The sequence below is a fragment of the Abramis brama genome (genome assembly GCF_963993115.1).
Source record: "Abramis brama genome assembly, chromosome: 17".
Taxonomy (NCBI): Eukaryota; Metazoa; Chordata; class Actinopteri; order Cypriniformes; family Leuciscidae; genus Abramis; species Abramis brama.
Genome location: NC_139979.1, coordinates 7,644,502 through 7,667,111, shown reverse-complemented (window position 1 = coordinate 7,667,111; position 22,610 = coordinate 7,644,502).

Here is a 22,610-nt window from a genome sequence, read left to right as displayed (position 1 = left end):
CACAGAATGGCTCTTTCGGCATTATCCTGAACATTGTATAAGCATTCATTTCAGGAGGGGCGACTCTAGGGAGTGTGCATAAACGTCCCGAGTCCTTCACATAAAAATCAGTCTACATGCAGGCTTTCGGAAATCAGGGAAGGTCTTGTAAGTTTTGTCACAAACTGTTCGCACATTGACAATTAAAAAGCGATTTATACAGTACATGATAGTTCTTACATATAGCCCCTTTAATTTAGTTGTCTACATTGCACTTAATGTTTGTCTCACCCACAATAAACATTTGTATATTTTAGGAAGGGGGATCTCTTGCAAGGTGATTGTCATATTTATGGGTCCTTGGCATCAAAAAGTTTAAAAAATCCTGTTCTAAGCAACATACGAATGTTGACAGTGATTCAGTCATTGACAGTAGAAGAATGCATCGGTGTCAGGGGGAATGATGTATAAAAGCCGACGTGATGATTTCCCTCTGCTCTGTGGTGCTACTGTGGTGAAAAGGCTTTGAGTTCGGAATGTCTTGTTTAGGTTTAGGGTGATTTAGGGCTATGGAGATGAGTGCTGAGGATGCTCTTTACTGCTCTGTCATATGTCAGTGAGTGGAGAGAGAGAGAGAGACAAAACCATGGTACCTCTGCCCAGCTCAAATTTAGAGATCCTGATGAGAGCCAGGGATTAACTTTGGCTCCTGACTCCAGATTCCACTGGCTGGGGTTTGGGGGTCTGGGGTCACTGACTGATTGGATGAGACTTGTGTCTGCTCTTGACCGATCTCTGACATGGTAACACTAAAGGGTGAATTCACTAAACGTTTGGACTTCTTTAATGCATAGTATTTCAGTACAAAAAAAAACGTGTCTCATTCACTAACCACCCACAATCCAGTTCAGCCAGACACAAAATGCACTGAAATTGCTCTTCGCTAAATATTTTATATTATGTTATTGTCTTTTCAGCACAATCACGTCTGCTGTTTTTTTGTATATTTGATTCGTTACTTGTCTACAGCATACAGCAAAAGTGTTTATGAATATATGTTGTCTTTTAGTTTTCAGAATAATGTTTAATATAAAATGCATAATTTCAGGGAAAACATAATTTGATGAAAAAGTACATAAAAATTCACAAGTATAAATGTATATTTAAAGATATAAATTTAATATGATTTTGGGCTATTCTTGACAGTACAAGAAGAAATGTAGCTGAAAAAAAATCCATACCATTGAGCCCTGGATTGTCTATAGTAAGTATTTTAAAAATGCAATTAATAGTTTTAAGATTATTTAATTATTTACAAGTATGAATGTAAGGGAAGTCAGTGCGCTTCTCATTTCAGACTCTGCCTGTTGTGTGAACTGCCTTTCTTGCAAGAAATAAACTTATACTTGTTAAACTTTTGAGATCTCCGACTGTCTTCCAATTATTGTTTAAAGTCTAGAAAGAATTTCCACGACAAAACTTATAAATTTAAATACATACAAATTAAAAATGTATCTTTATAAAATTAAAATATAAAATGTATTTTTGGTTTTGGGGGCAATGAAAATGTTGACAAAGCAAGTAGAAATCTGAACTAGCAGGAAAAAAAAACCCTTATTGTTGAGCCCTTAACATTGTACGTACTGTATGTTATGCATGTCATGTCATCTGCAGATTTTCATAAACCAGCAGGTCATGTCAGACAAAGTAGCGCATTAAAAACGACCTCTCTTTACATGTCTCTTTAATTAGCGGAAACCTTCCTGACTCTGAACATCTTCCCTCACTGTCTCTCAGCAGCGAGATCAAAAGAGCATGAGGGCGATGATGAATGTACGAGCGTTGCAGACTCTAATCCCTGTCCAGCCTCTCTGTCCCCACAAATACCCTACACCGAAGAAGAAAGAGGCCTAGAGGAGAAAGAAAAGCACAGGAGACAGAGAAAGTGGAAACAGGCTTGCTTTCCCAGACTGTGGCGATAGACTTATCTGCTATAGGACAGTCGGGCAGGCCTGCCTCAGCTCATTGGTTCTCATCAGGAGCAGCCAGCCAATAAAAGATAAGACTGAGAGTGTATCTGTGAGTAGAGTACAGTACACTCCAGATATTAATTATGCCACAAATACTCTTGTGCCATTTGGTCCCATATATGCATTTTATTCAATTGGGAACCAAGTACCAGTTCTTATTCAGAATTCTTTCCATTTTTGAATGTTTGTGTCTGTGAGCGGTTCTCATGCTTGTATTCTTCCATGATGAGGAAACAGCACTGCAACATCTCTACTGAATCTATAGCGTGAGACAGACCACTTGATTTAACTTTTGTAAAAAAAAAGATGGCACAAGATGATAAAAAATACCAGTACCCAAGTAATTACATTTAGTAATGATAATAATCACTATATAGTTCATAACTGTGGTGATAGATATTGATATTAGTATTCAGTTTGATGCTGTCATAACTCACAAGTGTGTTTATCAAGTATTTTAACGTGATTTTCCACCCTGCTGGTTTAAGATGGCTTAGCATCTGGTTTGTTGGTCTGTTGGCTGGTTTAAAAGCAACCAGTCTATAGTCTGTTTCCTGCAGGGTTGCCAAGTTTGGCGACTTTTAAACTGTTGGCACGGTTTGATTTCCCCCTTCGTGGGTTAAAGGTTTGACATATTGCAAAATTACATTTGACTGCAATGCTTGAATTGAAATATTTTATGTATATTATATATAATATATTATTTATATATATTTTCTACCAGTGACTGTGGAAGGTGACAGGTTTCCAATTTGCATAAAAATGTATTATGAATTTTAGGGAGCGGCATATTTTGATTGTTCCACCACAGCAGATATGTTCATTTGGCTACTTTTGGGCTATTTTAGCTTGGCCATTGCTATTTTTGTCATGCAGACCTCTCAACCCTGGTTTACTGCACAAATAAATCTTGTGAGTTCTTTTTTAGTGAATCAAATAATTACAGCACAGCAAATCAAATCTGATTCTAAAACAAATTACTCTTATGAACAGGTTATTTTTAGTGAATTAAACTCATGTAGCTTAAAGGGATAGTCCACCCAAAAAATAAAAAATTCTGTCATAATTTACTCACTCTCATGTTGTTTCAAACCTGTATGGATTTTTGTGTTCTGCAGAACATAAAAGAAAATATTTTGAAGAATGTTGGCAGTTTCGCTTCCCATTGACTACCAGTGTATGGACAAAAATAAAATGGACATCAATGGGGAGAGAAACTGTTTGGTTGCCAATTTTCTTCAGAATATTTTCTTTCATGTTCCACAGAAGGAAATAAAAATACAGGTTTGGAACGACATAAGGGCGAGTAAATAATTATTAAATTGTCATGTTTTGGTGAACTATACCCTTTAAATTTGTGTAGTTACAGCAAGTTGTTCACAAAAAAAAAAAATGAGTTAAAGAAACACATTTAGTCACTAGCGTCTGAAATATGATACCGCAGTTTTTTGTTTGTTTTTGTTTAACATATAGATAAGGGCGATTATTGGATTGCATGTATTCCCAACTTTACGGTGAATATATGATAAAAATAATAAACATACCAGGACAATTTAGTTTCATAAATTGCACAGCTCTGCTAATCCGTTGTTTTTATCATTCGTTTTTTACGATTCCTGTCAAACTGTAGTTGAACAATTGAGACTTGTCAGTCACGTCCCCAGGGCAGGACTCCCTCTATTCAACATATGCACTGGGAATAGTTATATAAGGTCGCAGAGAGTCAATCCTGTTACAGATGAAAATGTAGCTCTTATTGATCCCGCAGACTTCTATTGATTTTAGTCTTTTCTTGTTTCATCTTCCCTCCTGCTTATTCTTCTTTAGCCTTTTTCCTTTTTTCATCCTCCTGTCATTCTCTCTATTGTCTAACTCTTGTCTGCTCATTCGTTCTCTCTCTCTCTTTTTCTCTTTTTATTTTCCTGTATGGATTCCACAGTCAATTTGTTTACCGACCACTGTAACTACATCCATTAGTCTGACCCTAAGAGCTTGAGGACAGGCCTGTGACAGCCATCAGACTAATGCAGCTCTGACACAATAATTACACAATGACCTAAAGAAAGGGCCCTGCTGTCCCGTTGTATGTGCGGCAAGTAAACTTGGTTACCGCAGCGTCCAAGGTTCTGTCCAGCGCCACCCCCATAATCCACCAGCTCCAACAAAGCCTCTCTGAGACACATGTGTTCGTGTGACAAAGGAGAAATTACGTTGAATGTTGATCAATTCTTCTTGATTTACTAACAAGATAGCTGAAATGACCTCAGTATTATACTCGTCTATGGCAGATCTTATGTTTTCAAAGTTGTTTCCTCTGTCTTTGTATTGTTTCTGATAATGTTTACATTTTAGTTCAGAGAATCAGCCGAATTCAGTGATGCAAGTCTAATGAAGGCCTTGTGTTACAGTTATTTTTACCATAGTAAAGGGATTTTGTAACCAATACACAAAGCAAAATTACAATAACTTGCATGCATTATGTTGTCCGAGTTGTCAACACTAAAAATATCCACAAAAATGATGTATTGTTGCATTCAATTCAATGCAGCTATTTAAATAGCTTGGTTTACGACTAATTGTAGTAATTAATTGATACGGTTTTACAACTGATGAATTTACAGATGTTATTTGTTTATTTATTAATAGTTTCTATTATTGCCCACACAAACAAGACTTTTGATTTTGTAATATTTTTAATGTTTTCAGGCAGTAAATTATAAAGAACCCAGATTTTTTTTTTTTACTTTGCTTTTTTTTCTTTGCTTTATTTGTCTTTGTTTTATTTGTCTTTGTTTTATTTGTCTTTGTTTTGTCTTTTTTGCTTTGCTTTGTTTTGATTTACTTTGTTTTGTTTTTTGTTTTTTTGTTTTTTACTTTGCTTTGCTTTTTTTCTTTGCTTTTCTTTGTTATTTGTTATTAATAATGAATTGATACGGTTTTACAGCTGATGAATTTACAGATGTTATTTGTTTATTTATTAATAGTTTTAATTTTATTGACTATAAACGATATAATTTGCTATTATTTACCACACAAACAAGAATTTTTATTTTGTAAAAACAGACATAGAGTATTTTAAAAAGATCCCAGATTTTGGTTTGCTTTGCTTAGTTTTTTGGGGGTTTTTTTTGCTTTGATTTATTTTGCTTTTTTTGCTTTTTTTCTTTGCTTGTTTTTTGTTGTTGTTGTTGTTGTTCTTTTGCTTTGCACCCCCCCCCCCCATTTTATATTTAGTTCTGTCTGTTTTATAAGTGACTGAGTTATTAACGTGCATGCTTCATATTTTATATTTATATATCACATATTCTCGTATTTTTCAGCACCTTTGCATCTCTGTTAAAAAGTTCGTCAAAATAAGGATATAGATTATGTTAATATGAAGGAATTGTTTTTGAATTACGCCATGTTCCCATATTTTTTAATTACGCATTGCATTGTGTTTTATGGTTAAATGAAATGGCCCTAAACTCTTTATTCAACTTTTCACAATGTCCTAGCATCTTTTCCATCTTTATACAGATTCTTTCCTTACACTGTGCAATATCCAAACATGTCCTTTGCGGTTCCATTTTCACATGCGTGTCTCCTTGTACTCAGATCTCAGTCTTTACCTCTGCTATGAGGTATGAGCCCCCTCTCACCACTCGCTAATGACGGACAGCTGAAGGCACACTCTCAGGGCCCCAATCAAATTTACAGCCCTCTAATTGGATTAAAGAAAGCCAAGGGGAGGGCTTTTATATCTGTGTCATCCTTTCTCTTTTTGTCCTCTTGTTTGCGCTTTGGCCTGCGTGCAGGGGTGGCTTGTGGCGGTCTGAGTGATGGACAAAAGCAGGAGCTGTCAGCGGAGCTGGGGGTTTGAGCCGAGCCAAAGAGGGACCGATCCGCCGGTCTGCTGCAGAGGCATGGCCGCTGCAGTCAATTTTGATGGGTGACAATGTTTTGTCTGCAGGCTGAGGATCTGTCCACAGACTGGCTGAATGAGAGGACGCCATCCACGGCTGACACTGGGAGCGAAAGCAAAAAGGCAGGGCAAAGAGTGAAACATCACTTAGCTCATTCCCGCACTGCCAGCGCATCCATTCTCTAGTACCACGAGTTCAATGCCAGACAAAGCATATGTCACTCCTTGTTTTTCTGCTGCAAATAGCAGAACTGAAAATAGAAAAGAGCATCAACTGGAGCAGAAATCATGCATTAGAATAGAAGCTTTTGTGTATTAAAAACCAGATGAGATCAGTTTTAAACAGTGCAAAACAATATACTAGTATTCAAAGGTTTGAGGTCAGTGTGATTTAAAAAGGAAAAAATGGAATTAATACTTTTAATTCAGCAAAGACATTTCTAATGTTATAGAGTGGTGAAGGTTTGACGTCAGAACCCGGAAGTCTAATTCACCGCTGGTTCCTTCGAGATTTTCCTATGTGGTTTTTCAATTTACAAGAAAAATAAAGTCTGTTGTAAACATAACTTGACGATACTTTGACATTTTGTTCTACAACCTAAACTGCACACACTCACAGCCCAAGCTGTCTTATCTAGTTACTTATTAAAAACGTACGCTTTCAAAAATGAACAACTGCTTCAAAATTCATGTTTTCGCTATGGGTGTGTTATAAGTATAGTAAAATTATGGTTACCACAAACATCAAAAATCCCCATTAATAAACCCTATACCAGCGGCGTATAAGTGTTCTGGGTTCTGACGTCATACCTGCGAGTCTTGAAAAAATGTATCATGGTTTCCACAAAAATATTAAGCAGAACAACTGCTTTAAACATTGATAATAATAAGAAATGTTTTTGAGCAGCAAACCAGCATATTAGAATGATTTCTGAAGGATCATGTGACACTGAAGACTGGAGTAATGATGCTGGAAGATCAGCTTTGCCATCACAGGAATAAATTACATTTTAAAATATATTAACATAGAAAACAGTTCATTTAAATTGTAATACATTTGTAAGAAAAAAAGCGGTAGTAAAGGTTCTCGTAATTGTTTATCCGATAAGTTTACAGACATTTCCTTTAACCATAAAAAGTACAACACAATGCAATGTGTAATTCAAAATGTGGGTAAAACACCTGTGAAAAATCAATATGGAAATTCCTTCATATTAACATATACTGTGTCCTTAGAGTGTAATATTTCATAATATCACTCTTTTACTGTATTTTTATTAAATAAATGCAGCCTTGGTGAGCATAAGACACTTTTCAAAAACATTTTTAAAAATCTTACCGACCCCAAAAGTTTAAATGAGTTCAAAGTGCTGATGCTTAGAATCAACAACCTCTCAAAACACAAACACACGCAATCGACCGGCCGCATGGTGACTGTCTTCCTGTCAGTGCGTTGTTCTGTTTCCTTACAGATTTTATGATCAAAGTGTGCAGAAAAGGCCATCAGCACCTCAATTAAATTAGTTTGAGAGGTTACATAGAACAGTCATTGGAGACCACAGCATCAGCACTGCTCGTGGTGCGTGTGTGTATGTCTGTTCGAGCATGTACACGTAAACGCACACGTGAGGGCCTTGCTGTGCCTCTTCAGAGAGGTGGCAGCAAACACGCTTGTCACTTTCTGCATTGTCAGCAGTGTTGCCGGGGTTCTTGACACCCATGTGTGTGTTTTTTGGGCCTGTCCGTGGGAATGGGCAGGAATAGCTTCCTCTATCAGCCAGTTCACACAGGATCCTGTCACCTTCCTCATCCCTCACCTCACCGCTGCCATTCTTATCCCAGCAGGGCCGATGCCACTGTATGGACACTGTCCATGCTGACCACAGGACCAGAAACCCAGACCACGGCAAGGGCCACCATAGATAAGAGACTTCAGTCTGCTGCCTGACAGCTTCAAATGTGGACTTGCGTCTCAATGTAAGTAATTAAAAGCTTTACGAGCTTTACTTTTGACAAAAACTGTACGTTGTACAATGATGCACATGTGCATAAAATAAAGATGAAGCTGTTTTATTCTACATTAGGGTTGCCATGTCCAAATGACCAGCTGTGGAAGAAATTAATAATTGACACAAAAAATTATACATTTCTCAATCCCCTGGGGTAAACAAAAAGCTAAAAAATGAATTTTTAAATTAAAAAAATGTATGAATTATTAATAATATAATTAATATAATTTAAAATGAAAGAAATCAAAATAGGACACTTAAAAAATATATTTTATTTGTTAACCTTTATGTCATGTGACCATTAAACGACATCAGAGAACCATAAACATGCACATTTATTATTAAATTATTGAAATATTAACAATTACTTTTATTAATAAGTTATTTGTTAATGACAGTTCCTTTGGTTACTTAGTAAGTAATTGTTTTAGGTCAAAAGTTTGGGAATCCGGGTTTTACAATGTCATTGGTAACTCACCTTTTGCTTTTGTGTGTTGTGATTAGTGTTACGGAGTATAAAACCACTGTCTCATCCGTTGTTTAGAAAGAAATAGGAACAAGCACATTTAAAAAGTAAAAAAAAAAAAAAATATATATATATATATATATATATATATATATATATATCTGTATTTGATGTTATGTGATGTTTCCTAGTTAAAAAATGTTGGACAGGAGTTGATTTTATGTATTTGGGATTAAATGTATCCTACCCCCCCACCAGAAATATGGTTCGTTTTGATTGCACGTTGACTGTTGACTGTTGGGCGGGACATATCGAGCAGCTCCTCCTCTTTTTTTAAAATAGCCAATAGTATCACAGCTCAGCCAGAGCTGTTGAGCTCGGTAAAGCCGCATTTGACAGCTTATGACTGTCACAGTCTAATAGATTAGTCTAACCATTTAAAATTTAATATGAAACTGTTACTAAAGCAAAACAGTGATCATAATCATGCTGAGGATTTGTAGTATGAAAATTGTGTAATTTATGTTGGTGTTTGGCACCTGTGTTATCTCTTCTACTCGCAGGGCTGAGTCTTTCTAAATGTTTCTCCTCCTAGTCTCCATATCGCTTTAGAATATAGCATTTTGTGTAGAATTCAAATGGCTCTGATATGTTTTGTGGTCTGCGCCGACTCACGCATAAGATCCGCTCTGCTATCGTGTCTCTGGACCGGAGCAGACTGTGTGTGCGCTGCTGCGGTTCGCGTGACACTAACGCGAAACCAGACTTCATTCACCCCAATGGAAAGCATATTTACACTGTCTGGATCGTTCCCTATCCCCTATATAGTGCACTATGTGCCATTCACCATATAGAAAATAGTAATTGTGTGAACAAGTGACTGATTTCAGCCTCAGCTTCAGCGTCTAGGGGGCGGGACGCTGTAGATTCTACAGAGCATTTGATTGGACAGAAAATCTGACGACAAGCTGAAGTGCAGAGTGATGTCATCAAAATCGTTGATCCATATTGGCAGAAGTGAGAGACTGCTCATATATTCTAAATGCGATTTTGTCTTTTTTGTCAATTTTGATTTCATGGGGGCTTGAAAGTGTACCTACAGCTACAGTACATCACATAACAGCAGATATGAGCATGTGTATATCACCATCAGTGACAATATAACTGTATCACGCAGCTCGCGCCCTCCTGATCTTCTCTGCGTGTGAACTGCTGAGCTGTCTGCAAACAGCTGAAAACAAACAGAGCGTCGGAGCAGGACTCCTGTTGATAAACACTTCAGCAGCTGCCATTCTGCCATGTAGACCGTCAGACAGACTCAAGACAACTTAATCCTGTCCCACTTATCTTCATCCCTCGCTTTCAATCTCTCTCTCCATTTAACTCCATCTCCCGCTCTCCTCAGCATACTTAGAAGAGGCGTGTGAGGCGAGAGGGGGCTGTTTGTCTTCATGAAAATCATTCTGGAAACCTCCGTGCCCCGACACCAATGCATACTGCATGGTTTGTCACATGACCCCATCATTATGTTACATGTTTAATTCATCGCATAGCCTTTTGGAAATGATGCATATTACAAACTTGTGTATATTATCGCAATAGTAAAAGTGTTGATATTCCGCACACATGCAGTGTTTGAAATAGCATACTAACATACTACCGTATCTACTAGGGGTATAACGGTACATGTATTCGTCCCGAACCGTCACGGTACGGATGTCATGCTTCGGTGTATACAGTCAGAAGACAAATACAGTCAGTCACAGGCGATCCACACACCAATCCAGAAGGGGGCGTGCGAACGGTAATGCAATGCTTTTTGCTAACCGCCTCAACAAGAAAAAGCAGAAGAAGAAGCAAAACAAGTTAATATGGCACGCAAGAGCTTGCAAGAAGCCTATATGCTGAGTTTCGATTAATTTTTGTGACATGCTCCACAAACTTCACAGAAAGGAAACTGGGACGGCAAAAAGCATCATCCTGTTTAACAGTTGCATTTTACAGTTGCACAGCATTGGTCAATCTTTAAATTAGAGTAACAAATCAACAATTCCTTAATTTGTAATTTTAAGCAATGAGGAATCGGTGGGGTGGGGTCAGAATGATATAAAAAAAAAATGACATCATCCAGATGTGCCAATCCCCGGAGTTAGGCAGAAAAAGACTACAGGAGTGCAAAAACTAATCTCTGCACAGGTTTAATTTTTCATTCGTTTATTTTTTTTCATTTATAACACACTTTTCAGTTTTGTAGCTGATTGTGACCAGATACCTTTTGTTTGTTTTTATCAGCCCTACAAAAAATATTACCTATGCAAGTGTGCATTCTGTTCACTGCTTAGTGCTTAATACACTAAAGGAGGCTGTACTGTACCAACTAGGGGACTAACATGCCGCTAGGTGGAATAAACTGTAATTTGCAATTTAATGAAAAGAAACCTGCATCGGGGATTTGCTGCTTTTTCCTGTACCGAACTCCTATCGAACTGTGACCCCAAAACCGAGGTACGTACCGAACCGTGGCTTCCGTGTACCGTTACACCTCTAGTATCTACATTGCAGAAATAGTAAGAGTGGTATGATTGTATAATATTTCGAATTTAGCTATGTTCTTCGGGTGTGTATATATATTCTCATCGCGATCCAGACCCTCTTATTCGATAGCAGAGCGGGATGCCTGAGGATTAGCGGTGAGAACAGAGTGGCGGCTCTGTTTTCTCTCCCGATCTCCCTCCGTCCGCAGACCCTTAAGTACCTGGGATCGTGCTGCTGGTAATAAATATGCGGAGGCTTTAGTGTAGTGTAAACACGTCCCTTGTACCAGAAGGTGTAAACCTCCTCTCGGTTCGTTTTTGGGGGGAGTTAAAAAGTGCACTCGACGAGGAGCCTGTCTCCACCTTGTTGCTTTACGGCGTGTTTGTTAACCTGTGACGTCCAAGTTCTCACACAAGCACCTTAACCTCTCTGTGAGTCAGGTGTTTATTTCTCTGTGTGTGAATGAACGCGAGTATGAGTCCGCTTGAAAGTTTTTCCCACATAGATCTTTGTGATTTAGCATTAGTTCATTCCTCTGGAGGCCATGGCGTGAGCAAAAGGCATTACAGGACATAATAGGCCTTTTAACCCCTAACTTATCTCGTGCATAGATCCCATGCATCACTCCACCAAAGGGTGGTGATTGGAGAAGGCCATGACCAAGAGCAATGGCCGTCCTTCCACTGGAATGTACCCTCACCCTCATTTTACCCATTAGCCCATGAATCAGCAGTCTAGTGCCCCTCAAGTATGCTTGGGATTTGGCTAGGATTAGTGCGTTACAGTTTGTGATTCTGACTGATTCTCATGAAGCTGCTAATGGACAGGAGTCAACTCTTTTTCATGACGCGTCTTTATATTAGCACAGTTACTGTCACCATTAATGTTCTTCTGAAATGTGTGATGTCTTTAGAGAGAACATTGTCTCAGGCAAGCAACTATTACTACTGCTCATATACTTATGGTTATGGATTTGAACAAACCCCTAAGCATTAAACTTTGGCTTGTATCTCAACCTGCACTGTTTGTGCTGCGGACATCAATAATGGCATCAATGATGATGATATTACTTTTCGCAATCAGACTTATAACAGAGGGAAAAAAAACTCATAGAGTTACATTGAAGGAAGGATCTGAGCAGAATATTTACTAGAATATATTTGACTTAGCAACCACATAGCATTGCCAAAGCAACCACCCAGAACACCCGAGCAACCACATAGCAACACCCTGGCAACCATCTAGAACACCCTAACAGCCTCATATCAATGTTCTAAAAACCACTCAGAACACCTTAAAGACTGAACACCTTAGCACCCAAAACACCCTAACAATTACTTAGCAAATCTGGCAACCACACATATCACCCTAACAGCCACATAGCAATGTGTTATAATCCCCTCAGAACATCTAAATAACTGCATAGCAACTCCCTGGTAACCATCCAAAACACCCTTATAACTGCATATCAGTGTTTAAAAAAAATACAGTAAAAACAGTATTATTGTGAAATATTATTGAAATACCTGTTTTCTATTTTTAAATGCAATTTATTCCTGTGATGACAAAGCTGAATTTCCATAATCATTACTCCAGTCTTCAGTGTCACATGATCCTTCAGAAATCATTCACTGTAAAAAAAGAAAAGTTGACTTAACTTAAAATTATAAGGCAACTTGCTGCACAGATTTTTTGAGTTGACTCAACTAATAGAGTTTACTCAACTGGAGATGTTATAGTTGAGTCAACTCACTTATAGAGATGTTTTAGTTGAGTCAACTAAAAAAAATCTGTGCAGCAAGTTGCCTTATAATTTTAAGTTAAGTCAACTTTTCTTTTTTTTTACAGTGTTCTAATATGATGATTTGCTGCTCAAGAAACATTTCATATTATTATCAATGTTGAAAACAGTTCTGCTTAATATTTTTGTGGTAGTGTACATTAATTAAATCAATTGCATTTGAAGTTGACAGAAACATCAAATTAAAGACTTTTTAAATACTAAGTGGACATTCTCAGCAGGTGCAGTTTGACGTAATGAGTGTGTACGTGATGCATATCCTCTATCTCCCCTCTGTGAATCGCATCTGAACCATTAGCGGCTTTTCTCTGTGCCATTTTAATCAGATGAAAGTAGTAGATAATGCCCCCCTCCACAGCTCCATCAGTCTTGGCTGCCGGGTGGGATTTTAATTGGCCACAACTGGTCCGAGATTAACAGAGGAGACCTGTGGTCGCCCCCCTCTCTGATGGCTATCAGACATAATTACCTCTCCTCATGCAACACACTCTTTCCATAATTTCACATAATCTCCGGGCGTCAGCCTTAAATCACCTGAGCTTTACGCACAGGTAACATTTGGTTTTTGGCTTAAACACAAAGATCTGATACTTCTCACAACCTGAGGTGTTATTTTTCAGTATGAATTTTGCTCACAATTATGAGACCAGAGTGTCCATATGAATGATCTCAAAAGTCAAGGTTCTTTGCCCAGTCCTGGGGGCCTTAGCGAGAAGAGGAAATTTAAACTGTGCTTTTGTGTGAGAAAGTGCAAAGTGTGCTCCATCGTTGTCTCCAAATCCTCCCAAAGCTTCAGCTGTCATTACTCTGTTCCTATCTATGTAAATGGCATAATTCCATACATCAATGGCAACGATGACAGCCGGAATCATGGGTAGCTTATGTTCTCACTGAAAGTGAACGTGACCCTTAAGGCACAGATGAAATGTGATTCATATTAAGAACATTTGAAGTCTAATCTTATCTTCCTGTATGACAAAGATGAATGTGAAAGCACAAGTTCATCTATTGTAACCATAAGAAATAAAATAAATGGGCTGCTTAAATCCATCAATTAACACTTATGATTGGACATATCTGTTAAAAGCAACTTGTGGTTTCAGAGGTGTGGTTTTTTTGTGGTTTCAGAGGTGTGCTGTATTGACAAAAATGTATTCCTGTCAAAACACAGATTCCAAAGTCCTCAGGGCAGTGTGGAAAGCTAAATGCTGTAATTACTCAGTAGCTTTCATTTGTGTTATTTGACAGTTAAGAGTTTAAAGAGTTTTGTGGGGGGGCAATTTTATGTCTTATTTGCTCAAACATTTTATCACTTTGGGTAAGACTTCCTCTAATTGGAGAATAATTTCTTAGGAATAATTCACAAAGAGAGAGAGAGAGATAGAGAGAAATCTGTCATTATTTACTAAACCTCATGTCATTTCATACACTGTAAAAAAGTATTGTTGGTTTAACTTAAAAAAGTAAGTTAGTTCATTGAAATAAAAAAAATGAGTTAATACAATGAATGAGATTGTTTAATAAATAGAAATTCAAAATATTATGTTATCCGAACCACATTAATTATCTAAGTTGATTTGACAAAAGAATTAAAGTTGTGATAACAAGTCATGAAAATAATGTTTACAGTGTACAGGTCCTGATGACTGGGCCTGTTTGCACCTGGTCACTTCATGCATTTTTACAGATCGGGCGCAGCTATCTGATTTGTTAAAACTGTTCAAATTAACTCTCGGCCACATAAATGTGTTCCCGCAAAACAAATATAAATCCGATCAGCTATGGTCAAAAGTGTTGGCAGTGACATACATTTTGTGTTTTGCTAAGTTCGCTACTTCAGTCATTGTGGTGTTGATTCACATTGTTTTAGATTATTGTGCAGAGTGATGAGATGATTTAAAATAATTGCAAAAAGCTTAACTGGCTAAAAAAAAAAAAAAAAACACAAAAAAATGAAATTTCACAATTTTTTTGGCACAAAATGACCAGCTAACATAATTTCACTAATCATATCATCAAGCACATGGGAAGGTGTTAATGAGCACTATCATTAAGTAATCAGTAATCATTGCTATAAAAAGCAAGAAATAAGTGCTTCCAATCATTGTGTTCTTGTGTTAGTAATGGGTTACTTCCAAAGAAAGAGGTGCAGCCGTCATCACTTTGCATCAAAATGGCCTTACATGCAAGGAAATTGCTGTGAATATTGCACCTCAAAAGAACCATTTACTTAATCATCAAGAACTTCAAGGAAAGAGGTTCAATTGCAGTAAAGAAGGCTTCAGGACGTCCCAGAGCATCTATCAAGCACCAGGCCGGTCTCCTCGTGAGGAGTCTCTGCAGAATCATGTCACCACCAGTGCAGATCTTGCTCAGTAACAGCAGGTGGTTTTGAAGATGAGTGCATCTGCACACACAGTGAGACAATGGCCTGGCAGCAAAGAAGCCACTTCTCTCTAAGAAAAACATAAGGGACGGACTGAAATTCTGCAGGGAGTACAAGGATTAGACGGCAGAAGACTGGTGCAAAGTTATTTTCTCTGATGAAGCCCCCTTCCGACTGTTTGGGACATCTGGAAAATTATTTTCTTCAGAAGGAAAGGTGAACGCTTCCATGAGTCCTGTGTTGTGCCAACAGTGAAGCATCCTGAGACCATCCATGTGTGGGATCTCTCAAAATTCTGCTCAAAAACACTGCCATGAATAAAGAATGGGATCAAAACTTCCTGCAAGAGCAACTTCTCCCAACAACCCAGGAGCAATTTGGTGGTGATCTGTGCATTTTCCAGCATGATGGAGCACCATATCACAAGGCATGAGTGATAATGAAGTGGCTCAGAGATAATTACATTGAATTTTTCTTAATCCCATAGAGAACCTGTGGTCAATCCTCAAAAGGTAAGTGAACAAGTCCACAAATTGTGATCAACTGCAGGCACAAATAGGGCAAGAATAGATCACCATCAGTCAGGATTTGGCCCAGAAGCTGATATCCAGCATGCCAGACTGAAATGTAGAGGTTATGAAGAAGAAGGGTCAAAAATGTAAGTATTGACTAATTGCATATATTGTATGTGTTTGCCAATAAAAGCCTATAAAACGTATGAAACCATTTACATTGATAAAGTGTGTTATAAACTATCCAGAGAGTTGTCATGACTGAAATGAAATCATTATTCACTGAAAATCTTGACATCTGCCCTCGGCTTGAACTCCGTGCAATATTTCAGAGTAGTAGTAGCAATGTAAAGAATCGTTCTTTTGAGTCAGAATCATTTCAATAAATTGATTGACCACTCTGAGTGATTTGTTTATTAATCTTCTTGAGTTCAACTGACTCAAACTAGTTGCTGTGCAACAGCTCATTTCAAGGGGTATCAGTGAAGAATAACATAAATTGTGTCTGTTCCTCACACAAAGCTATCTAATGACTTAAGAAATCTTGGAAAATCGTGTATGAGTCAAATTAACCTTTTTTTGCATGTATGATACTTTTATAGTGGTCTGCCGTCCTTTTTTGAAGCTTGAAATCTTCAAAATTTTGGGTGAATTATTATTTTAAAGGTTAAAAAAATATATTTTCAGTTATCATCCTGACAGAGGAAAGCAGCCTACTCTTTTCCCATTGAGGGATAGCAAATTTTGCTCCTGGCAAACTTGTTGATGAACTGTCAAGTTCAGAACAAAAGAGAGCTCTAACAAGGTTATTGACACAGGGAATTTTCTGTTCCTTAGCAAAACAGTGTTGCCAAAAGGTTTAAGGCAACACTCACAATCATTAAGTAGCTTGTAAAAGCAGCAACCTTTTCATTCATACTCTGGGAAATCGGATGTAGTATTTTACTGGGAGGTTATTTTCATGTCAACTTGGGTATTTTTTCTCCAGCCTGGCACGAGGGCTGTAGTTCATGAACTAGCATACAGAGCTGACTGAATCTGAACAAGCCCCAAAGAGAAAATGAATAATAGGCCATACAGGATCTGACCTTCTCAATTTTGCATTCAAGACTGATTCTCTTCTATTTGAGTGGATGTTATTGCATTTTTACATACATATCTAAAATGCTTTAGAACTTTGAGATTCAGAAATATGTCTAGGTTTGAGAAGAGTTTCACTAGAGTGCACAAACGGCCCATACTGTAAATATTCTCCTGCTGCTTTTTCTACTACGGCTATGCCAGAGGTTATTTATCTTACACTTTTATTTGTTAAAGATATAGTTGTCACTTCAGTGATTGTCACTTCAGAACACTTAGCTAAACTTGCATGGATTTATTTCTTTATGTCCTTTTATGAACTTGACCTTTTTGGGTTCCATTTGACTTTCATAATGTAGACAAAAACAGCTCAAATATTCTTTAAATGTCATATTTCACAGAATAAAGAAAATCAGTTCAGGTTCGGGGCGACATGAGGTCAAGTCTCTTATGTTCACCAAGGCTGCATTTATTTAATCAAAAATACAGTTAATAGCAGTAATATTGTGAAATATGATTACAATTTAACATAACTGTTTTCTATTGTAATATATTTTAACATGTAATTTATTCCTGTGATTTTTTTTTCCAGCATCATTACTCCAGTCTTCAATATCACATGATCCTTCAGAAATCATTAATATACTGATTTGGTGCTCAAGAAAGCTCACTGATTTTTATTATCAGTGTTAAAAACAATTGTGCTGAAACCATGACACATACTTTAAGGATTCTTTTATGAATAGAAAACTCAAAAGAACAGCATTTATTTAAAATAGAAACATTTTGTAACATTATAAATGTCTTTACTGTCACATTTGATCAATTCAATTTTGATTAATTAAAAAATCTTACTGTACTGTGACAGAATTTTCATTTTAGTTTACTTTAATCAGAGATATGTAGATTACAAGTAGTTTGTAAGATTCATTATTGTTTGGCAACCATACAGCTAATAAATGAATAAAACAGGCTGCAATGCAGCAAGAAGTAAATAGGCATATGAGGGATTTCTAAAATAACGAAATAAAATTGAATACATTTACCAGTAATAATTTCTCAATCGTATCACTTATGCGCCAATGATTAACTTTTTCCATGGCAAAAAGATGGCGCGTTTGGGTTGCCAACCTCTGATTTATGCAGTCTAAAGGCCTAAAGTCCAATACAACTAAATGAGGCAGAAGTATAAAAAATACTTTTTTATATAAAAAAAAAAATTCTCTTAAAAAAAAAAAGGATACTTGAATAAACTGTTGGGTAGTTATTAAAACATATTGGATTGCCTCAGAACAAAATTGCGATAAATCAGCAAGAATGATACAATTTGGACTAAAATCGGTGAATGGCTAAATCTGACCATTTTCATAACCAGCATAATTTATCGATGATGCTAATATTTCCGTTTATATTCAGCTGTCGCCACTTCTTAAGTTACGAGCAAGAATCTACGACTTAAAATGGAAGATTTATGTCCCTGTCGATCAGTATGACTGTTGCATGTGTAAGTTGTAGCGTGAGTGTTCAAGCATGGTAGGAGGCACTGAGACATGTGAGGAATGCAAACAGACAGTCGGCTTTACAACTCTTTGGCTCCAGTTCTTATCAGGCCCCTTTAAATTCACCCCAGCGCAGCAGAGCCAGAGAGAAGCATGTAGTTCGAGTATGCGAGCAGGGTCAGGGTTCATATTCTGACCATCAGCTGATGTTCTCTTTCTTCCAGAACAGTAGCGCTATATCTGGCTTGAGGTGTATTTTGCACCCTTGCAAGGGTCCTCGGCCTGTGAAAAGTTGAAAAACCCTGGATGACGTAAGCATGAGTTACTTGTAATGCATTACACCTAACTCTTCCCATGAGAACTAGTATATGTGGATGACCACGACTGGTTGCAGTGCCCTAAATCAGGGCTGTAGATTATTTTCTCATACTGAGTCATTTGCGTACTAACTCTCATTCTCCTCTTCCGCTATAGATGATGTCACCAGAGAAGGCCTTCCAGTGTGAGTCATCTGGGAGCGGAGAAGGTGGATTTGGATCCCAGGTCCAGCTGACCTCTGGAGCTTCTCACCCGAACTGTTTGTGGAGCCAGACTTCAGATTAGAGCGGCTGCATTTCTCTGCTCCTTTGACTTGCTTTCTTTTCTTTCTGTTGAACTTGTCCGTCACCCCTTCCTCCCTCCCACAGTTCATGCTTTCCAGATATGTCACTCCAGCAGGGATATAAAGTACTTTACTTTATTACTTACTTTATTTATGTAATTTATGGGGGAATTGTACTTTACCTGGGTACTATTAAAAGTGAATAGGTGTACTTTTACTGAATCAAATTTTTTTTCTTATTCCTCTTTTATTAATTTAGCTGCTTTAAAGTGCACCTAGAGCCTCCTACTTCTGGAATGGACGGTCAAATAACAACAAATCAATACTGTACGATGCCAAACAGTGTTGCATCAGTGGGTAAGCATAAGTAAATACATCACTTCTACACTACAGTATATGATTTATTTATGCATGGTATCTAACACATAATTCATTCAGTTGCATAAAGCAGTGAAGAGTGAGTCATTAGCTTTACACTACTTCAAAATTAAACTTATATTAGACTTTAAGTTTGGATATCATTGAGTTTTAAAGTTTCCCACTGGCCACTGGTAAATATGATATTTCTGACTTCACTTGTAGGACATGTTATTGCAGGTGTTAAAAAAACAAAGACCATAAACTATCCTATTATATATATTTATATATTGTATTGTATTGTATAGATAGATAGATAGATAGAATTAAACATAGTAATACCAGACATTTTTTTTCTTGTGGGACATTTTTATTCCCCATGAGGAAAACAGCGTCTAAATCATACTAAATTATGTTTTTTTGGAAAATGTAAAAATGCAGAATGTTTTCTGTGATGGGCATGTTTAGGATTAGGGAATTTTGAATATACCGTTTGTACAGTACAAATCATTATGTCTATGGAAAGTCCCCATAAACCGTGTGTGTGTGTGTGTGTGTGTGTGTGAGTTGGGTCAATAAACTGTGGGCTTAAATAAAACAAGTGAGATTTTATAGTGTTAACTGTCTTTAAACATGTGGTTGTTGAGTTTCACCATCTTTGTGGTTTGTGTTATTAAACTATATGCCTCACTCCACTCAAATGAGTGTTTGCTAATTATCAACCTCTGTTCCAATCAATGTGATGATGTCTGTGTCCAGTGTCTGACTGTTATTGGTGCGAGAAAAAAGTGCTGTGTGTGTGTGTGTGTTTGCTTGTGAGCGAATGACTAGGATAAGAAGAGGGTCTTGGCGCCACAGTGTTGATCTTTTAGTTCTGTCTTTCCTGACACCCTCCCTTCTTCAATGCCAATATCTAAGCACTGTACAGATCTTACACTAGCTACTCATCTTTCAGCATTCCCGTTTTAGTAGGCACAGCTTCAAAGCTCATCACGTGCCATCATATCAGCTCAAGAGACCACATATCTTAAAAAACAAAAAACAAAAAAAACCACTCACTCATGGCTGTCTGGATATGAGAGCCTGCAATGGTAACCTGGCAATGAAGTTAATTTTCCTAATACACTGCACAAGTCGACTCGTTGGTCCTTAAAGCACTAGAAGGCATTGGATACCAGCCGTCTGAAAATCAACACAGATAATCACCACGACAGCGAGCACGTGGAGAACACAATCAATAGCTGCCGCTCATGGCAAGGTCACACCGTGACATGCAAACAAGCCCTGGCTTTCCTGTCCCGCATGCTAAGTAGCCGTGACTGCTACTTGGGAGATGTTTGTCTCTCGGGGAAAGGCATCGCAGTGCCATTGTTTGTGAAATCTAATAGGCTTGTGTTGTGTTCGCTCGCTTTGTGCTGAGCAGTGAGCTTTATTCCCTCGTCGCTTCAGCAGCCTGTTTGTCCATTAATGCTCCATTAGGGAAATTAGTGCTGTAATTGGGGAGGCGAGAAGAGATCAGGAGACTAAAGTGAAGGAGACGTGACTGTTAGTCTTAAAGGGCCGGTGGACGTGGTGCGACCAGTACCTGCTTGATGTTAAGGGAATTACTAACAAAGTGAAAATGTTAATTGATTTACTCTGAAGCTAGAATATAAAACAAGAGTTGAGGAAATGTAATGACACAGAATGCATACATCTATAGAGACACGTTCTTAATCTACATTCTAAAAATGGAAGCATTTTAAAAGTCTTTCTTTTTCCCTGGAAAAAGCACCAAAAAAGGCTCATCCTGCACTCACGGTGTATGTATGCAAGTGTATTGTATTTTTTATTTCTGTCCAGTCAAATTCTCTTTCTCTCTCTGTGGAGAATGTCCCTCCTCCTAACACCACCTTCCATTGCCACTGACTAGTGATATCAAGTAATGGTTTATGGCTGTGACAGAAATTACAGCCTTCTGGCTATTTTAAAAAGCCACAAACCCTTTCATAAGTCCCACCAAAACTTCCTGCTTCAAAAGGAAACACATCAACACAGGAAGGAAAACTGCTTTTGTCAAGCCACTTTATGGGGTTTCAGATGTCCCAGAAAAGCTGATGCCACCTGTTTCAATATTTTATTATCTAATCCAATTACATTTTTACCCTACTATTCAATATTGTGGGGTCAGAATTTTTTTTTATAAAGAAATGAATACTCGAATCAATGTTGTTCTTTTGATCTTTCTATTCATCAAAGAATCCTGGTGGAAAAAAATGGTTTCCACAAAAAATATTAAGCAGCACAGCTATTTTAAACATTGCTAATAATAAGAAGAAATGTTTCTTGAGTACCAAATCAGCATATTGTGACACTGTAATGATACATGATACATATACAGTGACACTGTAATGATGCTGAAAATTCAGCTTTGCATCACAGGAATCATTTTTTATCATTTAATCATTTTAAACCGTAATGGAAAAAAGTTATTTTAAATTGTAATAATATTTCAAAATATTACTGTTTTACTATATATTTATCAAATAAATGCAGCCTTGGTGAGCAAAAGAGATTTCTTTTTAAAAATCTTACAGACCCCAATCTTTTAAACAGAATACTGTTATAACAGTGTGCAGTTATGTATACATGTACTTTTGGATGTGCATCTATCTCCAGTCATGCAGTAAATACTCATTTATGATAAGAAAACCTTGTTTATTTAACAAAACAGAGGAGGCAGAGAGATGGAGGCAGTAGTGCGTGTGTGTTTCAGGGTGTCTGTTTGTGTGAACTTGCCTGAAATTCTCCAGGTCTGCCCTCTTTGTTATAAGTGTTCTTAAAGTAGCTGGCAGAAAAGTGCTCTTTTTGATAAGCTGCAAGTTACTGAAAGCTAGCTAGAGTAATCCCCACTTACAGACGCTGCGATATTTGCTGTAGCAACATAAACCCGAGTTTGATAAATTTAAGCATTAAAGCAATGTCATTTTCAATATTGTATTTTTCTGTCTATACAGACCAGGGCTGAGTTTCCCAAAAGCATCGCAAGCCTAAGTTGATCGTAGAGACCGTTGTTGGCAATTGTTCTATGATCACTTAAGGCTTACGATGCTTTTGTCCAAACACTGTCCTGCAGAGTTTAGCTTCCACTTACCTCAACACACCTGCTCATAAGTTTCTAGTACTGTATATGCCTATTAAGACCTTGATTCGCTGGCTCAGGTTTGTTTAAGTGGGGTTGGAGATTAATTCTGTAGGACACTCCAGGAGTGGGATTGGACATCCCTGCTGTAGATGTCAAATGGTTTTCATATGTAGATTAATCGACTAGTAATATGTGACCCTGGACCACAAAACCAGTCATGGGTACATTTTTTTTAAATTGAGATTTATACATCATCTGAAAGCTGAATAAATAAGCTTTCCATTGATGTATGGTTTGTTAGGATATAACAATATTTGCCGAGATACA